At 34.4% G+C, this 22582-nt stretch overlaps 1 pseudogene; it reads right to left on the bottom strand.

Moving 5' to 3' along the window:
• The window catches only part of LOC140502600 (large ribosomal subunit protein eL32 pseudogene), a 92326-nt pseudogene extending 74378 nt beyond the window's left edge, over positions 1 to 17948 (bottom strand).
• Positions 17949 to 22582: the final 4634 nt, after the last annotated feature.

Genomic DNA, 22582 nt, shown 5'->3' with positions numbered 1-22582 from the left:
GTGATTTAAATCACTTTTAATTAGATAAATACAAATTAAATCAACTCTGAAATCTCACTTCACATTTATCAGATTGGCCAATATGACCCAAAAGAAAAGGAAAAAGATAAATGTTAGAGTTAATGTAGTAAAATTTGGATACCCAAGTTTGTGGAGTTGTGAATAGATCCAATTCCTCTGGAGAGCAATTTGGAACTATGCCAAAATGATAACCAAATTATACATACCCTTTGACTCAGCAATAGCACTATTAGGTCTATGTCTCAAAGAGATCATAAAAAATTGAAAAGGGCCCATATGTGGAACTAAACCTACTTATAGAATATCTTTTGGTGGTGGCAAAATATTGGAAATTTAGGGGATGTTCATCTATTGGAGAGTAGCTAAACAAATTGTGGTACATGAATGCAATGAAATCCTATTGTACAATTAGAAATGATGAACAGGAAGATTTCAGAAATTATTGGAAAGATTTGTATGAACTGATGCAAAGTGAAACAATCGGAACCAGGAAAACATTGTACATACTATCAACAACATTGTGTGATGTTCAACTATGATTCACTCAGCTCTTCTCAGGAATTCAGTGATCCAAGGTAAGTGCAGAGGACTCATGAAGGAAAATGCTATCCATATCCAGATAAAAAACTGATGACTTTGAATGCAAATTTAAATCTATTTTTCCCACTTGCTTTTTTCTTCCTCGTGTTTCTTTTATCTATTTCCTTTTGTACAATTTTGACTAATATTAATCCTCCTGTGGACAAAACCCCGAAGAAAAATGGGAAGTGGTCTGAAATCCAGAAAGAACTTGTAGAAGATCTCAAAAAGGTGCTTAAATTCTTATAACAGAGGTAGAAGAAAATTGGAGAATAGAAATGAGAGTGATGTAAGAGAATTATGAAGAAAAAAGAATAAGCAGCTTCAAAACAGGAAACAACTATTTAAAAAGTACAATTGGCCCAAAGGAAAAGGAAGTATAAAATCTGACAGAGGAAAATCAATCTTTAAAAGTTAGAATTGGGCAAATGGAAGCTAATGACTCTATCAGACATCAAGAATCAATCAGACAAGTCCAAAAGAATGAAACAAAAGCAGATGAAAATATGAAATAACTCACTGGAAGAAGAACTGACCTGGAAAATAGACCTAGGAGATGTAATGTCAGAATCACTGGACTATTAGAACATCATAATCAAAAAGAAGACCTGTAAAGCATCTTTCAGAAAATTATCAAGAAAAACTACCATCATATTGTTGAACAAGAGGGCAAAATAGGCATTGAAGAAATCCACTGATCACCTCAGGAAAGAGATCCCAAAATGAAAAATCCAAAGAATGTTATAAACAAATTACAGAAATATTAAATCAAAGAAAAAGTACTGTGTGTCCAGGAAGGAACAATTCAAGTATTTGGGAGCCACAATCAGTATTACCCAGGACTTAGCATCTACAATAATAAAAGGACTGGAGGCCATGGAACATGACATTCCAGAAGGCAAAGGAGCTAGGACTACAACCAAGAATCATTTACCTGGCAAAATCAAGCATAATACATCAAGCAAAGAAAAAAAAAAGAGTATTAACTGGAGTGGAAGTATTTCAAGCTTTTATAAGGAGAAGACTTGAATTGAGCAGAACTTTTGATCTCTAATATCAAGACTCAAGAGAAGTCTAAAATAAATAAAATGGGAAAAACATAAGGAATTCAATGGAGCTGAAATATTTATGTTCTTAAATGGGAAGTTGTTACATGTATTTAAAAAAATATACAACTAATAGTGCAGCTAGAAGGAATATACATAGACAGAGGGTACAAGTATAAGAGAATTTCAGGGAATAACAAAAAAATAATTAAGCAATAAGAAAGAGGAACACATTGGGAGTAGGAGGAAGATAGAATGGAGGGAATGAGTTCACATGAAGATGAATGAAAAAAATTCAGTGGAGGAAAAATGGGAAAGGTAGATTGGCATTGCTTGAACCTTAATTTCACTAGTACTGACTCAATCTATCTTACCTGACAGGAAAGTAGGAGGAAAGGAGATTAAGTAAAGACGGGACCTGAGGGAATAGAGGGCATAATGGAGAAGGCAGTAGATGGAAGGAAAACATTGTCAAGGAGAAAAAAATGATAGGACAGAGAGACCACATAGGAGGAAAAATGGGATGCAGAGAAATACACAACTAGTAATCATAACTGTGAATGTGAATGGGATGAACTTTGTCATAAAACTGAAGTGGATAGTGGAGTCGATCAAAAATCAGAATATTACAGTATGCTGTTTGTAATAAACAATTTGAAGAAGACACACATAGGGTGAAGGTAAGGGAATTGAGCAGAATCTATTATGCTTCAGTTAAAGTAAAGAAAAAAAAAAAAACAAGAGTAGCAATCCTGATCTCAGACAAAGCAAAAGCAAAAAATTTACCAAACTAAGAGAGATAAGGAAGGAAATTACATCTTGCTAAAAGGTACCATAGACAATGAATTGATAACACTAAGCATGTTTTCACCAAGTGGTATAGCATCCAAATTTTCAAGGGAACATTTACATGAGTTACAGGTTGATTATCAAATGAGAGAGAAAGCATTACAAAATACAAAATAGTTAATTTTGATTATATTAAGCCAAAAAGCTTTTGGACAAACAAAACCAATGCAACCAAGATTAGAAGGAAAGGAGAAAGCTGGGAAAACATCATTACAGTAAATGTCTCTGACAAAGGACTCATTTCTCAAATACATAGAGAACTGAGTTAAATTTATAAAAATACAAGTCACACTCCAATTGATAAATGGTCGGGGAATATGAACAGGTAGTTTTTAGATGAAGAAATCAAAGCTCTCCATAGACATATGATAAAGTGATCTAAATCACTTTTGATTAGAAAAATGCAAATTAAAACAACTCTGTGCTACCACTTTATACCTATTTCATTGGCTAATATGACAAGACAAAAGGGAAAGTGATAAATGTTGGAAAGAATGTGGGAAAATTGGGAGTTGTGGAGTAGTGAACAAATCCAACTATTCTAAAGAGTGATTTGGAATTTTGCCCAAGTGTAACAAACTGTACATACCCTTTGTATCATGAGGTCATAAAAAAAGAAAAAGGAACTACATGTACAAAAGTGTTTATAGTAACTCTTTTTGTGGTGGCAAAATATTGGAAATTGAAGGGATGGCCACCAATTGAGGAATGCCTGAACAAGCTATGATATACAAGCACTGTAATGCACTGTAAAATAAGAAATGATGAAGAGGCAGATTTCAGGAAAAAAAAAAACTGTAAAGACTTGTATGAACTGATGCAAGTAAAATGAACAGAATAAGAAAAGCATTATATTCAACATGAACATGATCAGCTATGAATGACTCAGTCCTTCCCAGTAATGCAATGTTCCAAGACAAGTACAAAGAACTGATGAAGAAAAACACCATTCATATTCTAAAACACAACTGATGCGCTCTTAATGTAGACTGAAGAATATTTATTTCATTTAATTTATTCTTATGCTTCTTTTTTCCTTTTGATCTGTTTTTTTCTTTCACAACTGTACCTAATGGATTACACATATATAATCTATATTAAATTGCCTATCATTTCAGGAAGGGTGAAGGGGGGAGGTAGAGAGAGAAAAAAATTTAAATCTCAAAATCTTATAAGAATGGATGCTAAAAATTGTCTTGAAATGTAATTGAGAAAAAATACTATTAAAATTAGAAAGTGAAGAAGAATTAAGTAGTTTCTTGATGAGGGTGAAAAAGGAAAGTACAAAAGCTGGCTTAAAGCTTAATGTCAAAAATACTATGAGCTTGGCAAATGGTCCCATCTCTTCCTGGCAAATAGAGGGAAAAGAAATGGAAATTGTGTAAGATTTTATATTCTTAGACTCAAAGATTACTGCAGATGGTGACTATAGTCATGAAGTTAAAAGTTGTTTGCTCCTTGGAAGGAAAGCCATGGCAAATCTGGAAAGCACACGAAAAAGCAGAAAGATCACCTTGCAACAAAGGTTCTTATAATCAAAGCAATGTTTCTTTCAATGATATTGCTGTAGGAATCTTAAGTACTGTAAATTATCCATTTCCCTTTGTTATACCTGCTCTAAACTTGAATCCACTTCCTTAAAGTTGTAAAGTACTTTTGTAGAAAATATGTCTCCAGATTATGGGGGTTTTAGTTTGTTTCAGGGGAGAGGTTATTTTGTAAACACTATTTTGCTATAGCACCTGTTTCTAAAGGCTAAGTTAGTCTGGCCAATTAACTTATGTCAATTCATAAGGATTGGGGGGGGGGGGCTTTTGGGGGGTATTTATAACTTGTAGCTTCAATAAAACCATCCAATCCCTGTCTCTCCCACATTTCTCCCCTCAGCCTGTCATTGCTGTCCCTGGTACTCTAAGCGGAGATATACCAGCCAAACTTTGTTTTGATTCAGTTTCTCAATTTAAGTAGAGATAAAAAAGTGAGCCCTAATGCAAGTGCTACATTTTCAAAATAAGGAAGTTGGACTAAATAGATGGTAAATTGTCTTTTTCACTCTAGATTGGTAATCTCTATGTTCTAATATAGAAGAATTGTCTCAAATTCATAGGTTAGTAGTTCAGCAACATACGTGCAGACATAATCAGCTTATTGCAATATTTACCTAACAGCTAGATTTTATAAGATTAAGTCTAACTCAATAATACAGCTTCCTATTCCTTTTTTTCGGAAAAGATGAAAAATATGAGCAATGGAATGAATTTTTCACTTTTAATATCAACAATTTTTGGAAACAGAAAAAGTTTGCAAATATAAAGTATAAGTGTAAAATGAAGCATACTTAAGTCAAAATCAACTTGACCTAGGCTGACTGATAGACAGAAATCTGATTTCTTACTTCATAGGTCTAAGATATCTCTAATATCAATGTTATTGGACATCTCCATTACTTAACAGCTGGTTTGAAAGAAACGTTTAACACTGGTCTGGGGGTAAAAAGATTACATAAAATAAATGAGAAATGTATGAGATTATTCAAATTCAGCTTCTGTAAAGCAATTTTCTATAACCTTTCAACACTTGCAGAAAACATTTAATTTACAGCTTGCTTTACTCTTGAAAAAAAAATCAGGCTACAAAAGGAAAAATCAGCCATATACTTCAAAGAATGAATATTTTCTTTCATTCATGGTAAACCTATCATTTTCTTTATGCTATTTCAGATGTCATTAGTATAATCTCTTAAACATTGCAGCTTTGAGCCTCTTATATAATGTTTGGATAGCAACTGAAGAACATTTTAAACAAAACTGTATTTTCCAGTTTGTGATTAGATGATAAATTCAATTTCAAACAGATTCACCTCATGTGTTTGCATACTTTTTGCTTTATCCTAAAGTTTTACAAAGTACTTTAATTCTTTTTTAAAGTCTAACTCTTTTGAAGAATAATGTTTCAATATTTTATTTCTAGATAGATGTTCACTAAACAAGCTGACATTATCATTTCTTTATTTAAAAATCTGATTTCTTACTTGCCTTTTCTTTTACCAAATGAATTTTCTGTACTCTGATCCTATTTTATCTTTTCCTCAAGCAAACTGACCTTTAAAATTATCATCTACATCTTGAATTTTCCAGTCTCTTTTGATTAGGAATATTTCTCTGGATTTTTTAAATCTATCTCAAAAAATTCCTCTCATATTTTCAATATTATATTGAAAAATGTTTAAGATGCTTAAGCATGAATAAAGATGAATGAGTCAATATAACCAGAAATGGGTAAGCCCAGGGGTAAGGAACCTGTGGCCCTGGAACCACATGTGTTCTGTGAAATTTGGATTCAGTCAAAGGGATGCACTTGAGGACCTAAAGGGCCACATGTGGCCTCAGGGCCACAGCTTCCCCCAGCGCTGATTATGAATGTATGTGTGTGTATATGTGCATATTATATACGTGTGTATGTATATATATGTATGTACGTATGTGTACATATATATGTGTGTGTGTATATATATATACGTATAAACTTATTGGTTCCCATTACAATTTTGAAAATATTTTTAAAATGCTTTTTATGAGCAAAAGATTCACATTGGTGTAGTTAGATATTAGAAAAAAAAAACAATACTATTAGCTCTATCATGGAACTGATAGTCCAGTAAGTGGAAATGATGTTTAATTTGCTATTTCACACAAATGACTAAAACAGATGGAAGGGTAAGTGCTACAGAGAAAAAGCAAAAAAAGAAAAAAAAAGATCAGCAGCATACAAGGAATTTCTAGTTATTCCTGGATGGAAGACTAAAAAAAAAAAAAAATTGAATCATGCAGGTGATAACCATTGATTTGGATCTTCAAGAATGGGCAGGATTGACAAAATGTGGTATGGCATAAATAGTATTAAAGATATGTAAAAGTGTATAAGTGCAAGCATAAAGGCATATCAGTTTGGTATATGTACAGGGAATGTTGAGTAACTAAAAAGGGGTAGCAAGAAATAAGTTTGCAAATGTATGGACAGATATGAGAAGGTCTTGAATTCTACACTAAGTATTTGAATTTATTAGACATTGGGATGGCGAGGTGGCAGAGTGGGTAAAGTGTTGGGCCTGGAGTCAGGAATCATTTTTCTGGTTCAAATCTAGTCTCAGACACTTACTAGATGTTGGACCCTGGGCAAGTTACTTAACCATGTTTACTTCAATTATCTCATCTATAAAATGAGCTAGAGAAGGGAATGATAAATCATTCCAGAGTCCTTGCCAAGAAAGCCCCAAATGGAGTCACAATGAGTTGGACACCACTGAAATGACTGATCCAATTTAGGCATAAGGAACAATTTAAAGATGAGCTGAGAAGCTATAGATCACTTTTATGCATAAGAAAGATTAATTTAACACCACAATGACAAATGGACTGTCATGCAAAAAGATTGTGGTAGCTTGGGTGATGAGTTTAAAGGACTGAAGGATCATAGATCTAATCCTGTAAGTGAATTTAGAAATTGTATTTAGTCAGTGGAGAAGTGAACACTTATGACTGGTTTAAAAGGATGGATAAGAATCAATGGATAAGGATAGGTAGTGAGATTATTATAGGCCCAGGGGACAACGCAAATAATCATATTTTTTATTGTCTTTCATGTTTGTACTCATTTCAATCACAGAAGTCTTCTCTCATTCGGTCTCAGCAGATTCATCTCTTACTGGAAATTCTTGGTATCCATCTTTAAATATTGTGTGTGTTGATGAGTAAAGAGAATACGTTTTTTCTAAATCTACCAATCAATTAGTATTTAGTGAAAAACTTATTATGTGCTAGGTGTCGTGAGCCTGGTTATAACAACATGGAAAGGAAATAATATTGCCCTTCAAGAGCTTAAATTCTAAAATCATTTATCTTAATGAACCAATATTCTCTATTAACATTTTTATTGTTAAATTAAATGTCCTTTCAACTGGAATCAATCAGTTCTTTCACATTTTGCAATTATAGATTGTAAACAGCCAAAAAGGAATAGAGGAAAGACATTTCAAGGCAAATAATAGCTTGTATGGTATCCATACTTCCCATTGAGAGCCATTGTATTTGCCATTCTGAAGACTACATTAGAGGACACAGAACAACTAAACTCAAGTTAAATTCAATTACCCGACATTATCCCAGCAGAATGAAGAGTATAGGAAGGGCAAGAGAATTTTCTTTTTTCTGCTAATCCATTTAAAGCAAAGTTTCTGTCTTGTCAGTATTCAAGAAATGTTAAATAGGGACATAAAGTAACTGATTATAGGTGATTTAAAAGTAGAATAGAATTTAAGCAACCATAAATTGTTGTCTTCAAGAGTTTTTCTGTCAGTTATTTCTTTCTAACTGGTTCAAACCTCCAGGATCTTTTATAATTGTCTGTGCAATCCACTTAGCATTACAGTCATTTTTAAAAACATATTTTATTTATAAGTTATCTTATTATTATGCATAACACAACTATAGAGCAGTAGAAGGTAATGGGTGCACATTTCAAAATAATTGCGTATCTCTTTCCAAGACATATGATGCTCACATCAGCCAAAAAGTATAATATGCATACGGTGCTAGGCAGAACAAGGTAAAAATTCAATTTCTATATGAATATGAAAAAAGAGTAAAGTGAAAAGTCACATATTAGGTGCAGTAAATAAAAAGTTATCTGCAAATCATATATTTAGATCTAGAAGGTATGCATTTTTAATAACTGCTTAAGAGACCTGAAAAAAAATCAAATGCCTAACAGAAGTGACCATCCCCTCTAAAGGCAATATGATATGATACTGTTACTCTGTGAATTATTCTGTCTATTGAATTCAAGCCCTAATGAACAAGTTATTATGTAATGTTTTTCTGGTCTGAGTTAAATTTATTCAGCAACCCACATGGGGCTTCTTTTATAGCTGACTTTAAAAAATTTTTGTTTTCTCCCAATTGAATATTTTCTTTTTCTATTATATGCACAATTTCTCCTTAGATGAAGTTTTTTTAAAATAATCATCAGTGAATACAATCTGAGTGAATGTGGAGGGACAAAATATATAAACAACACAACAACAATAGAAAGAGTACACTTGTCAAAACATGGTGTTGGAGTAACAATTGATGCTAAACAACAAAGGTTGGATATTTTCAGTTAAAGCTGAGCTTCTCATGTCTTGCTTTTTCTGCGAGGAAAGCCTTCAAGTAGACAGCAGATGATAGAGCATCTACGTTAACTGGGACATAATTGACAGGTTCTCCTTGTCACAGTTACAGCCAAGTTTTGGCATTTCATTAGGTTTATTTTCCGTCACAAAGGACTTTGACAAAATTAGGTTTATGTGAAAACTACTAAGGTGTCCAAAATTCAAACAAAATAAAAATCTTGTAAATGTAGCTTAACCAAATATTTATTGGATGGAAACATATATTTACAAAATATAGTTACACCCTGCAATATTACTTATGGGAATATTTGGAATTATTAATCTGAAAATAAAGATTACAAGATGAAGTCACATACTAAAATTATGTTGATGCCCAAATACATTCACATTAATCAAAGAACACTTTTCTAAGAAGTAATAAACTAATCCAAACTTGTAAAATGTTGCACATTTCTTATTCTGTTATACATTTATACTACCACTATCATGAGGAAGTGGCCATGGTGACCAGTAATGCAGTGGTATTGGCAGCTCATAGACCATAAGTGGGTGTAGTATCAGAGTTAATCTGGAAAGTGTAGTTTAAGTGTTATTAAATTTTTCACCAGACTCCAGAAAATCATATTTATGCCAGAGGATGTGAATGGGTGTTTCAATAAATCAATACATATGTGACCTCAATTATGTGGTTATTAATTCCAGCCATGCAATCATTACCCAATCATGTCTTCCAGTATTGTGTGACTATAATGCCTTCTAAAAGGGGTGGGAAACCTGCAGCATCAAGGACACATGTGACTCTCAAGATCTTCAAGTGCAGCCCTTTGACCTAATTCAAACTTCACAGAACAAATTCCCTTAATAAAAATGATTTTTTATTTTCTGTAAAGCTTGGACTCAGTCAAAAGACCACACCCAGGAATCTAGAATGTCACATGTGACCTTAAGACCACAGGTTCTCCACCTCAGTGGGTTAACACCCAATAGAGTTTCTATTTACATATGGTGCTACCAGCCTTATTCATATTCTCTGTTTATTATCTGGGTACCAAAGAAACCTGGGGTTATAAATCATTTTTTGTAATTACTATATTACTGGGCTATCTTTTTTTTCTTGTACATGTCTCTTTGATAACATCCTTTATGCTCTTTCTCCTGCATAATTCTTTATTCGTTAAGTGTTTCGGTTGTTCAGAGTTGTTAGTATTCCATTACTTGTTACAGTAGAATGGCAATGGAAAAAAGTTCTCACTTAAAAGACAGGACTTTGTGAAAGGAACTTGGGGGGGGGGAGTCCAAAAAAGAATTCATAAATTTTTCGTATTTAATCTTCGATCCTGATTATTGTTTCTTTTCAAGGGCTTGTCTCTCCCATATACACAAATGAATGGACAAACTTTAGATTATCTGTTCATAGACAAAAGTCATTCTTTACTCATTTGCTCCAGGGAGGATAAAAATCTAGGTGAGGCAAAACAACAGATAGAACTGAGTTGTATTAAAAATTATTTTTTTTATAATTATCAAATGTAAATTACAACAGAGACTTGTCTTCTTTACATTTTTGAGTCAATTACGTAATTTTAAAGATGTCACATAAGTAGTAAGCAAAAAAAAAATAAATCTTTATATTTACTAACCATCTTTAATGAGGCCTGAGCCCTGGGGCTAAGTCTTTCCTCTGACACACTACTGTTGTGACTCAGCAAATTATGTTAGGTTTCACTTTTCTAGTGAACTTTCTAAATCTATATGTTACAGAGAAGTTGATGACCTATATCAACAGAAGGTGTTTCCTCATCCAGAAATTCCATATATCAATGAAATCACTGGTCTAATCCATGAACTGAATTCCTCTTATTGATAAAGACCTGGTTATATATATATATATATACGTATATGTATATATATGTATATATGTGTATGTATGTGTATATATACACACACCTATATACATATATATGTATAGATAGTTATAGATAGATGTAGATATCTATCTATATCTATCTATGCAACCAGAGAAATAAATAATATATAATATAAAATATAACCTGAGACACCTTTCCCTCAAAAAAAGATCAAAGGATATGAATAAGCAGTCTGCAAAAATATTAACAATTATCTAAAAGAACACTCCTAATCACCAACAAAATGAGAAATGCAAATCAACATAACTCTGAGTTTGATCTCTTCCCCAGAAAATTGGCTTAGGTGATGAAAGACAGGAGTAGTTAATGCTGGAAAGTAGAAGAAAGATGGGAATACTAATTTACTCTGGATAAAGGTAGAAATTTTCCCAAGAAATCTAGGAAAAATATTTGGAATTCTGTGAAGAAACCTAGGTCTATATTATTTAACTAAGAGATACCATTGCTAGGTTACACATTAAGAAGGTCAATGAACAAAACAAAAGTATCATATATACCAAAATGTTAATAACAAGATTTTTGTAGTTATCAGACAATGGGAAATAAGATAGATTGGAGAATGGTTAAAATTTGTTATGGTAGAGAATATAACAGGATTCATTACTATTGAACATAAAATATTGAATATAAAGAGGTATGAGCAGATTTATATGAACTGAAGTCAAAATAAGCGAGAAGGGGGAAAACAATATACACAAAAATCACAACAGCAAAATCATTGATACAAAGCACTCTGAAATTATACATTATTTTTCTTGATCACAAAACAGATATATTAGAATAGTAATTTATATAATGCTTTAAGATTTATAAATTACTTTACAAATATTATCTAATTTTATCTTTATTAGCGTGATGAGAGTAGTTACTCTTATGTACCTCATTTTGTTGTTGAGTCATTTTTCAGTTCTGTCCAATACTCCATAACACCATCTTTTTTTTTTTTTTTTTTTGGCAAAGATATTGGAATGCTGTGTCATTTCCTTTTTCAATTCATTATACAGATGAAGACTTGAGGTAAACAGGGTTAAGTGATTTGGCCAGAGTCTGAGTAAGTATCTGAGGCCAGATTTGAATTCATGAAGATGAGTCTTCCCAACATCAAGACCATCAGCACTCTGTCCACTGCACCAGCTAGCTGCTGAATAAGGAAACCAAAACAGACAGAGGTTAAATGATTTGCCAAGCATCACAAAACTATTACATTTCTGAGGCTAAACTTAAATTCAGGTCTTTCTGTTTCCAGGTCTAATACCCTATTAACCATGTCACCTAGCTTCTTCTCTTCAGAAGGAAAAAAAAATACCTCCTTATCTTCTTGTCAGATATGATCATTAGCTCTCCAAATATTATACATGTCAGATACTTTCTATGTGTTGGTTAGTTGTGTTAAGCTCTTTTTCTCCCTTTGCTTTTTTTTTTTACTCCTTGTTCTATGGTCTGGCTCTGAGACATGAGAAAGGAATTAGGATATTTTACAATATGTTGATATTACATTTGAAAATTAAGGTGAACTGAGAGAAAAGGTTCTGAACATAATCACCTTATTAGTCTAGCAGTAACTAATACATTGGATCAATGGTCTCTGTTAATGACCAAAGACCCCTAAATGAGGGATTACAAGATATTTTATGGCATTTAACAAGATGACAGAAGACAAAGCAAAATTTCAAGCTACACAGATGTGTCTTCTTCTGATTGGCTATTGATCATGTATGTTCGTCTTTTGTTGCCAAAGAAGACCATGCCATCAGAGAAATGATGACATGACTTGCACTTGACTTTGAGTGAGGGAAGGCTGTATGTGGGTCACCAGCCTCACTTCTCCTCCAGAGCCATCTGAATCCAGTGACCAGATATTCATCACGATAACTGGAGATGACCCAGAATGAGAGAGTTGGGGTGAAGTGACTTGCGCAAGGTCACACAGCTAGTGAGAGTCAAGTGTCTGAGGTGAGATTGAACTCAGGTCCTCCTGACTCCTGCACTGGTGCTCTATCCACTGCACCACCTAGCTGCATTGATGATGTAGTCAGAATTGAGATTGCATCATTTAGACCACCCCTTCTGAAACCCCCTTAACCATTGCCAGAATATGTAATTGGAATAAAAAAGTAAAGGTTCCCAAGCAATAGTAGTAGTTTTCAAGTTGTGGGGTTTGCTAGAATAATTTAAATTGGTGAGATTTGACCTTTGGGTTAATCAGGTTTCTCTGGAAAATGGGTGATGGGTAGAGTTAAAAAAGTGGAGGCAATTATGAGACAAAAGCTTGACCTTTTGGCAAGTTTATCAAGGATGTGAGTGGTGGGTGAAGTTTACAATAGAAAAGGAACAGCAAAAGGGAATATTAAATCTAGTTTGATTAAGTCTTAGCAAGATAAAATTAAAATTAATTTTTGATTTCACAACATGTAAAATCTAAAGTTATCAATCAAACTTTTTCAAAAGGTCAATTTTGAATTGTTTAATTGCACTTTCTTATTCTCGCAATGCTTGAACTTTGAACTGAAAATTTAATAGTTTGATGGGACATAGACAGATGATTATAAAATGACTTTCATATCATAACAAATTGATTCTTTGCAGTTAAAATATAATCAGTCTCATCTTTCTTTGTTGTTATTTGGTGCTTTAAGGTCTTCTTGTTGTTGTTCAGCTATATTTTACTCTAAGTGACCCCATGGACTTATTTTTTTTTAATCTATGGGGAATTTTGGTCAAAGTGGTTTGCCATTTCCTTCTCCAATGTGTTGCTATTTTACAAATAAGGAACTGGGATAAACAGGGGTTAAGTGACTTACCCAGGGTCACACAGTCATTAAATTTCTGAGGCATGATTTGAACTCAGATCTTCCTGACTCCAAGCCAGTGCTCTAACCATTGAGCAGTCAAGTTTCCCTGCTTTAATGTCTGATGGGCCCCTTTCTTTTTCAGAAGTTACAAGTGATGTATTCAAGTGATGATGTTGAGCTATTTCCAAGTTTTTGAACATGGATAAATGCACTGCACTTGGAATCAAAAAGACCTGAGTTCAAGTCCAGACTTAGACACTTAGCAATTATGCTTTCTTGGACAAGTCACGTAATCTCTGTAGGCTTTAGTTTGTCATCTGTAAAATAGGGATAATAATAGCACTTATCACCAACAATTGTTGTAAAGATAAAATTAAAATATTTGTAGAGCACTTTTCAAACATAAAAGTGTTATATATGTATTATTATTATTATTATTATTAACATTGTGCTTTTCTCTTTTTCTTTATGGCATCATACGTAACCACTCAGTTTTTTTGCCTAGAATTCATTAAGTATTCAAATAGTGTTTTGACTTAATTTGAAGTACCTAGATGGAGAATTGGATAAAGTACTGGGCCTATATTCAGGAAGACCTGAGTTCAGATTCCACTTTAGACACCTACTATCCATATGACCCAGTTTCTTTAAGTGTAAAATGGGAATAATGGTCCTTTATTCATAGGGTTATTGTGAATATCAACTGAAATAATATTTGTAAAGCCTTTAGTATTATTCCTGGCACTATATAAATGATTACTATTATTACTAATAATGATAATAATTTGGAGGTTCTTATTGAGTTCACAAAATTTCTCTTGATCCTATGGAATAGATTTTCACATATAAGCTGAAATTATTTTCATTGTACTCAGTTTGTAAATGTATGTCATAATTGCTGCAATGTGAGATGACAAAATGTAGTGTTTCTTGTTACTGTGTAATTCATGATAAAACTAATTCTGCCCCACTTTTATTTATTTTTTCCAAGGAGAACCTATGAGCCATTCTAATGGTATGCTGTAACTTGCAACATTGGGTTCCATTTATAGAGATGTTGATATAATTCATTTCCACCACTAGACTGTCCATTTGGTCATTAGACATGGATTTCACATTTGCTGTATTAACAGCTAAGTTAATGTTAATCACAGGTAGGAAATTTTAAGTACTTTCTGTCCCCTTTATTCAACTTTCTCTCATAATCACAGTGGAAGCAGAAAAATGACCTAGAGTAATGAAGATCATTCCTTCTTTTGCTTACTTAATGGGTTGCCACAGCTAATGAATTCTTCAGTAAGTTATACTAATATTAATGAATTTAGCCTGGTGCTTAGAAAGCAGATGGCTGCTGTCCTTCTTTCTCAAAGAAGTTTCAATGTGTCTGAATGTGGCTGATCAGACAAGTTCAGAATGTTCTACCATAGATTGGGCACAGATAGTCTGTGTGAACATTTGGGATGGATACTCCAAATCTGCACATTCTATGCTTCCTTTGCGCTGTTTCAATTCTGCTTTGCCCATAGAGCACAGTGCCCTTTCTGATGTGGGTACACCATACTGAGTTGTCCTGTGCCATTGCCACTCATGTTGCACAATTAAATCCAAAGTTCTTGAGAGGGACCTTGAGAGTGTCCTTATATCACTTCTTCAGACCAAGTTGTGATCACCTGCCCCATGCAAGTTCTCCATAAAATAGTGTTTTTGGCAAGCGTACATTTTGCATTAAAACAATGTTGCCAATCATCAGAGCTGCACTCTCTGAAGTATAGTTTGAATGCTTTGCAGTTTAGTTCTAGCAAGGACCTCAGTGTCTGGTACCTTATCCTGCCAGGTGATCCTCAGAATCTTCCTAAGACAGTTCAAATGGAAGCAATTCAGTTGCCTGGAATGGTATTGGTAGACTGTCCATGTTTCACAGGTATACAAGAATGAAGTCAGCACAACAGCTCTGTAAACTTTCACTCTGGTAATCAGTCTAATACCTCTTCTCTCCCATACTTTTTTTGGAGTCTCCCAAACACTGAGTTAGCTCTGGCAATGTGTGCGTCAATCTCATTGTCAACGTGTACATCCCTGGAAAGTACACTGCCAAGGTAAGTGAACTTATCCACAGCATTCAAAACTTCTCCATTTGTTGTAATTGATGTTTTCAAGTATGAATGGTGTAGTGGTGGCTGATGGAGCAACTGTGGTTTCTTGGTGTTGATTATTAGGCCAAAATTAGCACTGGCAGCAGAGAATTGATCCATACTTTGTTGCATCTCAGCTTCAGAGGCTGCATTGAGTGTACAGTCATCTGCAAACAGAAAATCATGCACCAATACTCCCTCCACTTTGGTCTTGACTTGCAGCCTTTTCAAACTGAAGAATTTACCACCAGTACTGTAACTGACCTTGATGCTATGTTCATCCTCATTGAAAGCATTTGACAATATGGCTGAAAACATCATGTTAAGAAGCATGCGAGCAAGCACACAGCCCTGTTTCACTACACAGGTAACTGGGAAGGCATGAGGGTATTGTCCACTATCCAGAACCCAGGCAAATATGCCCTCATGAAATTGATGCACAATTCTGCTGAACATCTCTGGGCAACCAAATTTTGACATACTTATCCATAAACCCTCATAACTAACAGTGTCAAAGGCCTTGGTCAGATCTACAAGCATTGTGTACAGAACTCTCTTCTGCTCCTGGCTTTCTCCTGGAGTTGTGGGGCAGCAAACACCATATTGACTGTTCCGCAGTCCTTTCTGAAGCCACACTAGCTCTCAGGTAGAGAAAGTAGATAAAGTCAATGGCAAGAACCACACTCAAAGACTTTCTAGTATAGTTCAACCTATGTTTAACCCTATGTGTAAGATCATGATGAAACTTCAATTTCTTGCTACTGATCTCTTATTATCAATCCTGGTTGGTGGACTAGACAGATTATCACAGTGAGTTGAGATTTTGATTGTGAAATTATAACTACTGCTTTAGTCAAGTATTTGGAACCTATGTCAAAAGTCATAATTGCCCTCACAATCTTCTTGTATTATTGGGATTCACTAAGCCCAATCTATTGATCTATATTGGACTCTGTGCTACCTAGTTAGCTAAGCTGGCAGATGCATTCAAAAGTCAATGGATAGGGGCAGCTTGATGGCTCAGTGGATAGAGCAAGCATGGAGACAGGAAAACCTGAGTTCAAATCCTGGCCAAATCATTTAACCTCAATTGCCTTGTCTTCCCCTCTTCAAAAAAAAAAAAAAATCAGTGGGTAGTGGACACCTTCCCTTGACTTTTTCCTTTGCTGTATAGTCAGTACATAGTTCAGTAACTAGCTATTTCTATAAAATACTGGTTTTATAATAACTCAAAAGGAAAGTATGTAATACATGATATCAACAGATTCCGTTTCCTATCCCACATCTCCATAATTAGGATTATTTTGTGATGCTTTTCTTATTTAAAATTATGTTTCACTCTCCTATCCCAGTTTTCCATATTTTTTAGCGTTTAGTATCCCTATACCCTTCTTATAGGACACTGTGGTATGGAAGATTAAATTTCCTTAGAATTTGTCCAAGTACTCTAGCTAAAAGTCTTGAAATGAAATATTAACAAATTGCTTTAATAGTGTCGCAAGATGAGAATTGATAGAAAATTTGCCATCATCATTCAACCAGGAAAGTTCTCCTTACAAAAACACATAAACAACACATTATTTATTTATTTATTTTTTGGTTGTGGTTTTACCTCTGGGTTTTCAAACAAAGAAACAAAGCAGTTGTCCATTGTGATAAATGTATACTTTGAAATGCTTCTGCTTCCCCTCAGGAATAAACTGCCTGAATGCTCTTTGCCAGATAGTCCAACATTACTTTTGACTTTCAGTCTTTCCCAAATCACATATAATGGAATCTATGGAACCCTTTGATGGATCTATTGCCTTCTCAAAACCATACATAGGAAACATTCAGCAGCCCTTAGAAGTGCTCAAGGGTTAGTCAATGCTTAATGACTCTTACTAATAGAAGTTCCAATTCTGAATGGTGGGGGAAAGTTGTTAACAGTGAGACTCCGGATTAGCTTTCTCAAACCTCATGAGTACTAAGCAAGAAGGATCCCCTTATCTCATTTATATCTCTTCTTCAGGGATCTCAAATCTTCATTTTGGTTCCACTCAATAACCAGTGATAAACACCCATAATATCATCTAACCAATTCACAGTGATTCATTTACAAAAGTGATACTTACTAGAAGGAGATAGAAAGATTCAAAGTACAGAAACATCCTGAATTAGGGCATATTTTATCCTCTATCACTTCAGTTCCTAGAGACAGTAATCACAGACATTAAAAACAAACTAACAAACCAACCAAAACATCTACTATGGACAGTTGCCCCACAAAGTTTATTTCCAAGTATACGGTACAGCCACTGGACTGATCATTTTATGTGATAAAACAAACACACCACTGTTCCTGGCTGTGTGTCCTTACCTGAATCATCTGCAACCAAATTTTGGTTAAGGCCTTCAATTCCTTGAAATTGTGGTGGCTCTTCTGACATCTCGAAGCTTGTAAGGTTATAGGCTAACTCATTCCATCTCCAACATTCATTCAACCAAGAACAAAAAGGACAAGTAGAAAGAAGAAAATAAACAGGGACTTCATATGCTTTTAAGAACACATGCTGGCCCAGGTTGACTGATAAGAGCTTTGGACCTCTTTCCCCATCATGACACTTAAAGTATGTCTTTCCTTGAGTGACATCTGAGCATTACCTCACCGTAAGTGAATACCTGAATGGACCTTGACCTAAAGGGGCCAAGGTCTCCTATTGTATCCTGGGTCATCTCCAGTCACCCTGATGAATATCTGGTCACTGAATTCAGATGGCTCTGGAAGAGTAGTGAGGGTGGTGACCTGGCACAGCCCTCTCTCACTCAAAGCAAAATTAAGTACAAGTCATGTCATCAGTTCTCTGATGGTATGGTCTTCTTCAGCAACAAAGGACAAACACAACAACAAAAACAACATCAGGAAAGAAGGATAGAGATTTGGCCCCTTTTTGTGACTTTTATATGTACTCCAAGTTCCAGATCAGTCATCATCTAGTAAGAGGACAGAAGAGTCAGAAAAAGACATCTAGTGAATCTGCAATAAGGGCTTTTCTTTACCTCTCCTTGCCCCTCTAAGGAAACTCCCCTCCTTCAATGCTCTGCATGCTCAACCCCACCCAATAGCCTGTCCCAGGGTCTACACTGGCAAAAGAGATTAAAATTGTACAAATTACCTTTGGGGTACAAGTTTGTTGTCATAAGTTAGAAGTTGATACCAGAAAAGATTGCACTTAAAAGCAGTTATTCTTTTCATTCAAAGGGAGCAATCCTGCTCTAATTTTAGCCCATGAAAATGCAATGAAGTGAAAATATATTGAAGAAAAATAAAGCTCCTCTTAGCCATGCATAGAATCAGGAAGGGATGACATTAAATGGCAAAGAAAATTATATTTAAATAGCTGCAGGTATTTCAATAAAAAAATGCAAAGTTCACTAGCCTCTAATTTTCTTTATAGTTTTAGCCTTAAGAAGTGTCAGGATACTCTGATAATCTTAAGCTTGTTATATTCTTTTAGAAAAGCAAAATTACCTCGGTTGGATTCACTTACAGCTATAAGACCTTTAACACATTTCTTTACTTTGAACTCCTGAACTCTCTGCCACCCCCTGCTAACTCAAAGCAGCCAAGACAGGTCGGTGATCAGTCTTACAGTTGCCCCAAGAATTATGACACTCTTATCAAAAGACTAACCACTAAAGGACTGTTCCTGCTATTGCTTCTCGCTCCCTTCTTGATACCAGTCTCTCTTACGAAACTCTGGTTTAAGTAGTAAACTCCTGCTTCCTGGTTTTCCATTGCCAGGACTCCCCTCCCTCTTCAATTCATCCGTGTATAATCATCCTGTCTTGGTTCTGGGGGGTACTCCAGCACTTTGTACTTGTTGTGTCCTGAACTGCAATATTTTGTTTTGCCTTGAATAAATATCCTTTGCTCCACTACTTTAAGACTGGTTATTGCTGGATGACACCTCAAAAAAAAAAATTCATTCACTGCTAAATACTCAAGAAATATGCTTTTTGTTTGGTTGGGTTTTTTTTGTTTGTTTAGTTGATTTAATCTGAGGCTTTAAAAAAATCATTCATGTCACTCAAGGCTTACTAATACTGCTATTTGTTAGTGGTGTGACTTTGGCATATTCACTAGAGTTTTCCTGGCCTGTTTATTCAAATACAGTGAGGATGAATAGTACTTCCTCATTTCTTTTTCAGATCCAACATTCTAGAACTTGAATAAATAATTAATAGTTTAATATCTTAAATTTCTAGAAAGGTAAAATTATTTCAAAAGAAACGTTTGTAAAATGTTAGAATCTCATGCATTTATTCTTCCTTTAAGAAAAAAAAACACTCGAGGCACCTACTCTTGACTTACATACTGGTTAAATACAGCAGCAAGTTCACTGGACTTGATATCCAGGAAACTTTTTAATTGTGTATTTATTTATTTATTCATTTTTCCTCTTCCTCCTAACAGGACAGCCTCAAGTCCTGCCTGTGTTTGATTTGTTGGTATGTAATCAAAGAAGCAAGCACATTATACAAATCCCTAAATAAAAATCAAGTGCTTAATTCAAAGAACTGCCACCTGCATAACTAGAAACAGAGTCTGCATAATAAAATTCCCTGCTGGCATTCATATATCAAGGAAACTCAATGAGAACTTCCTTTCAGAATTAATGACAAAACCATCATGCTATTAGCTGTAATATCAACTGCAGCCCTTAAGCAAAGCAATCCACTTAGCCAGCCATTACTTGAATATTATTTTTTAATCAAAATAATACCCTTAGCAAACACTAATACTAACACCATTTGGAAGGAAATCAGAACAAGATAGATTTTTTAAAGTTGAATTTAATATCTATAAGGCTTTGGAAATGACAGAAAATTTTCCCAGTCAAGCAGAAATTGAAGAACTATTGTTCCTGGGGTGTTATATTTTTCAGGGCCAACTGCAATCAAGTTCATAAAATGAATTCTCTTAGTCCTTCCCATTTTTCTCTATTGTTTTTTTTTTTGATTGTCACTCAAGAGGATATTGCTTGATTGTCCAAGAATGTCATTGTTGCCTGCTGATTCAATAAAAAAGATTAAGAAATAAGTCATTTGTAAGAACAGACTTCAAATGTGAATGGCAAAAATTGTCCGAATTCATTAGTCCCATCCCTAGGATTGAGGACTAAGTTTAGAGATGCCTCACCTGCTTATCTTCATCTTCAAGACTCAGATATTTCTTTGGTTGGGGAAAAAAATGTCTCTGGACATCAAGTTAAGATTACTGAGGCTTGGTAGGCAAGTATGGATCACAGACTAAAAAGATCAATATAAATGACTGACTTCTAAGTCTTATTTCATCCATATACCTGATTCATTGGTTAGTACTCCCATCAACTAAATAAAGTCCAAGCAATAGAATTGGTCCTTTCTTACTTCTATTCCACTTCTCACTGGATCTTTGATTTGACTTAGAATCATTGGTCTAGGTCTAATTTTGGACTTATTTGACTCCTTTATAGGTTCCTACACAGGTTTTATTTTTGTATTGTGTCTATGTCTTTCTACATCCTTCTATGGACTCTTGATTTCTTGACTTTTTGAAAGATGATTTGGACCTTGGTCAATTAAATTCATGAAGATCCTATCATGCCAGAGTAATCAGCCAGACATTTCTCATTTGCAGTGAGTCAATACCATGAGAAATGGAAGAAGGCATTTCTTCTCAGGGCTCTAACATTCCATTTTTTATTCCCTTCCCTTCTTAGTACAATTTTTCTTTAATACTTCTGATTCTAAACTTTTTACTCTGAGAGTGCTACATCACTTCTGGGAAAACTCAGCATTTGATATTATAGCAGGATCTAGTCATACTACTCTACCTGACCCAGCCATTCTGTTTATTTATAATTCAGAGAGCAGAACAGCGATTAGAGCTAATAATGACCAAAAGAACCATGAGTTTCTCCCATGCGGCCTTTTCCAATGATTTTGATGAATTATTAAAGACTCTACTAATATGCCTCCATATAGTGGTGAATTTGACAGCATCCTTAGTTCATAGTTATACAATCAATAGCCAAGTACAAATGTCTCAATGCAGAAGACATATAGACACATATTCTCAATAAATCCTCCTGGTATACCTGCCTAGAAATACCTCCATCCCATCTTGCAATGGAACTCAAATCACTTAGCCAGTGATCTTATTAGCCCTTACTATTCCCTGATTAGGGTAGTTTTATAGGATTATTTCCAAGTTTTTATAATGAATGGATACAGGATATATTAAATGCAGAATAAGATTATTCTGGATACAGATATGAAGATACAGAATGCATTAGAGACAAAGTAATGACTATAACTAAGGACTTATGACTTCTTTTGAATTTTGCTTATCTAACCAGCAGTCAGGTTTCTCCATCTAGGAACCACAGAAACTGACATCCCCTCTGGCATTAATACAACAAGCATATGAAGACTAATTCTGTCTTAAAAACAAAAGAAACAGAAAAAAATTGAAAGTCAAAAGAAGCAAAAATGCTTTTATTTTAAATTATTCTGCACATCATCTAAGAAGTTGAAAATTCACATGGCACCATAGCTCTGCCCATATTATTAGAAGAAATTGGCTATTATTATTGCTTTTATTCTCTGAAAAGCAATGTGATGTAGTGAGTTGTATCAAGCCCAAAATGAAATGGCAGCCACTAAACCACACATAATGATCCCTTCAAGTTTCATATTGAGTTAAGAAAACCCACTTATTAACATTATGTATGTATTTATATTCTATTCTATTCTCATTTATTTTGTTAAATATTTCCAAAATACATTTCTATCTAATTCAGGCAACACTTTAACGTATAAGGGGCCTAGATGTGCATGTCTGACATCTCTGATTTAGTACATAGAGATCTTAAAGTTAGGAAGATCAAAGTTCATATTCTTCCTCTGACACATAACAGTTATGTGAACCTGGGCCTAGAAAGTTAAGAGCAACTGGTTAGTTGAAAAAAAAAAAAATTTCTCTAGGAGGGAAGCTGAGCCAAGATGGTAGGTTAGAGGCAGCAAATCAGCTGAACTT

Source organism: Notamacropus eugenii, chromosome 4, assembly GCF_028372415.1.
Source record: "Notamacropus eugenii isolate mMacEug1 chromosome 4, mMacEug1.pri_v2, whole genome shotgun sequence".
NCBI classification, from domain to species: Eukaryota; Metazoa; Chordata; class Mammalia; order Diprotodontia; family Macropodidae; genus Notamacropus; species Notamacropus eugenii.
This window is presented reverse-complemented; position numbering and strand designations above follow the sequence as displayed.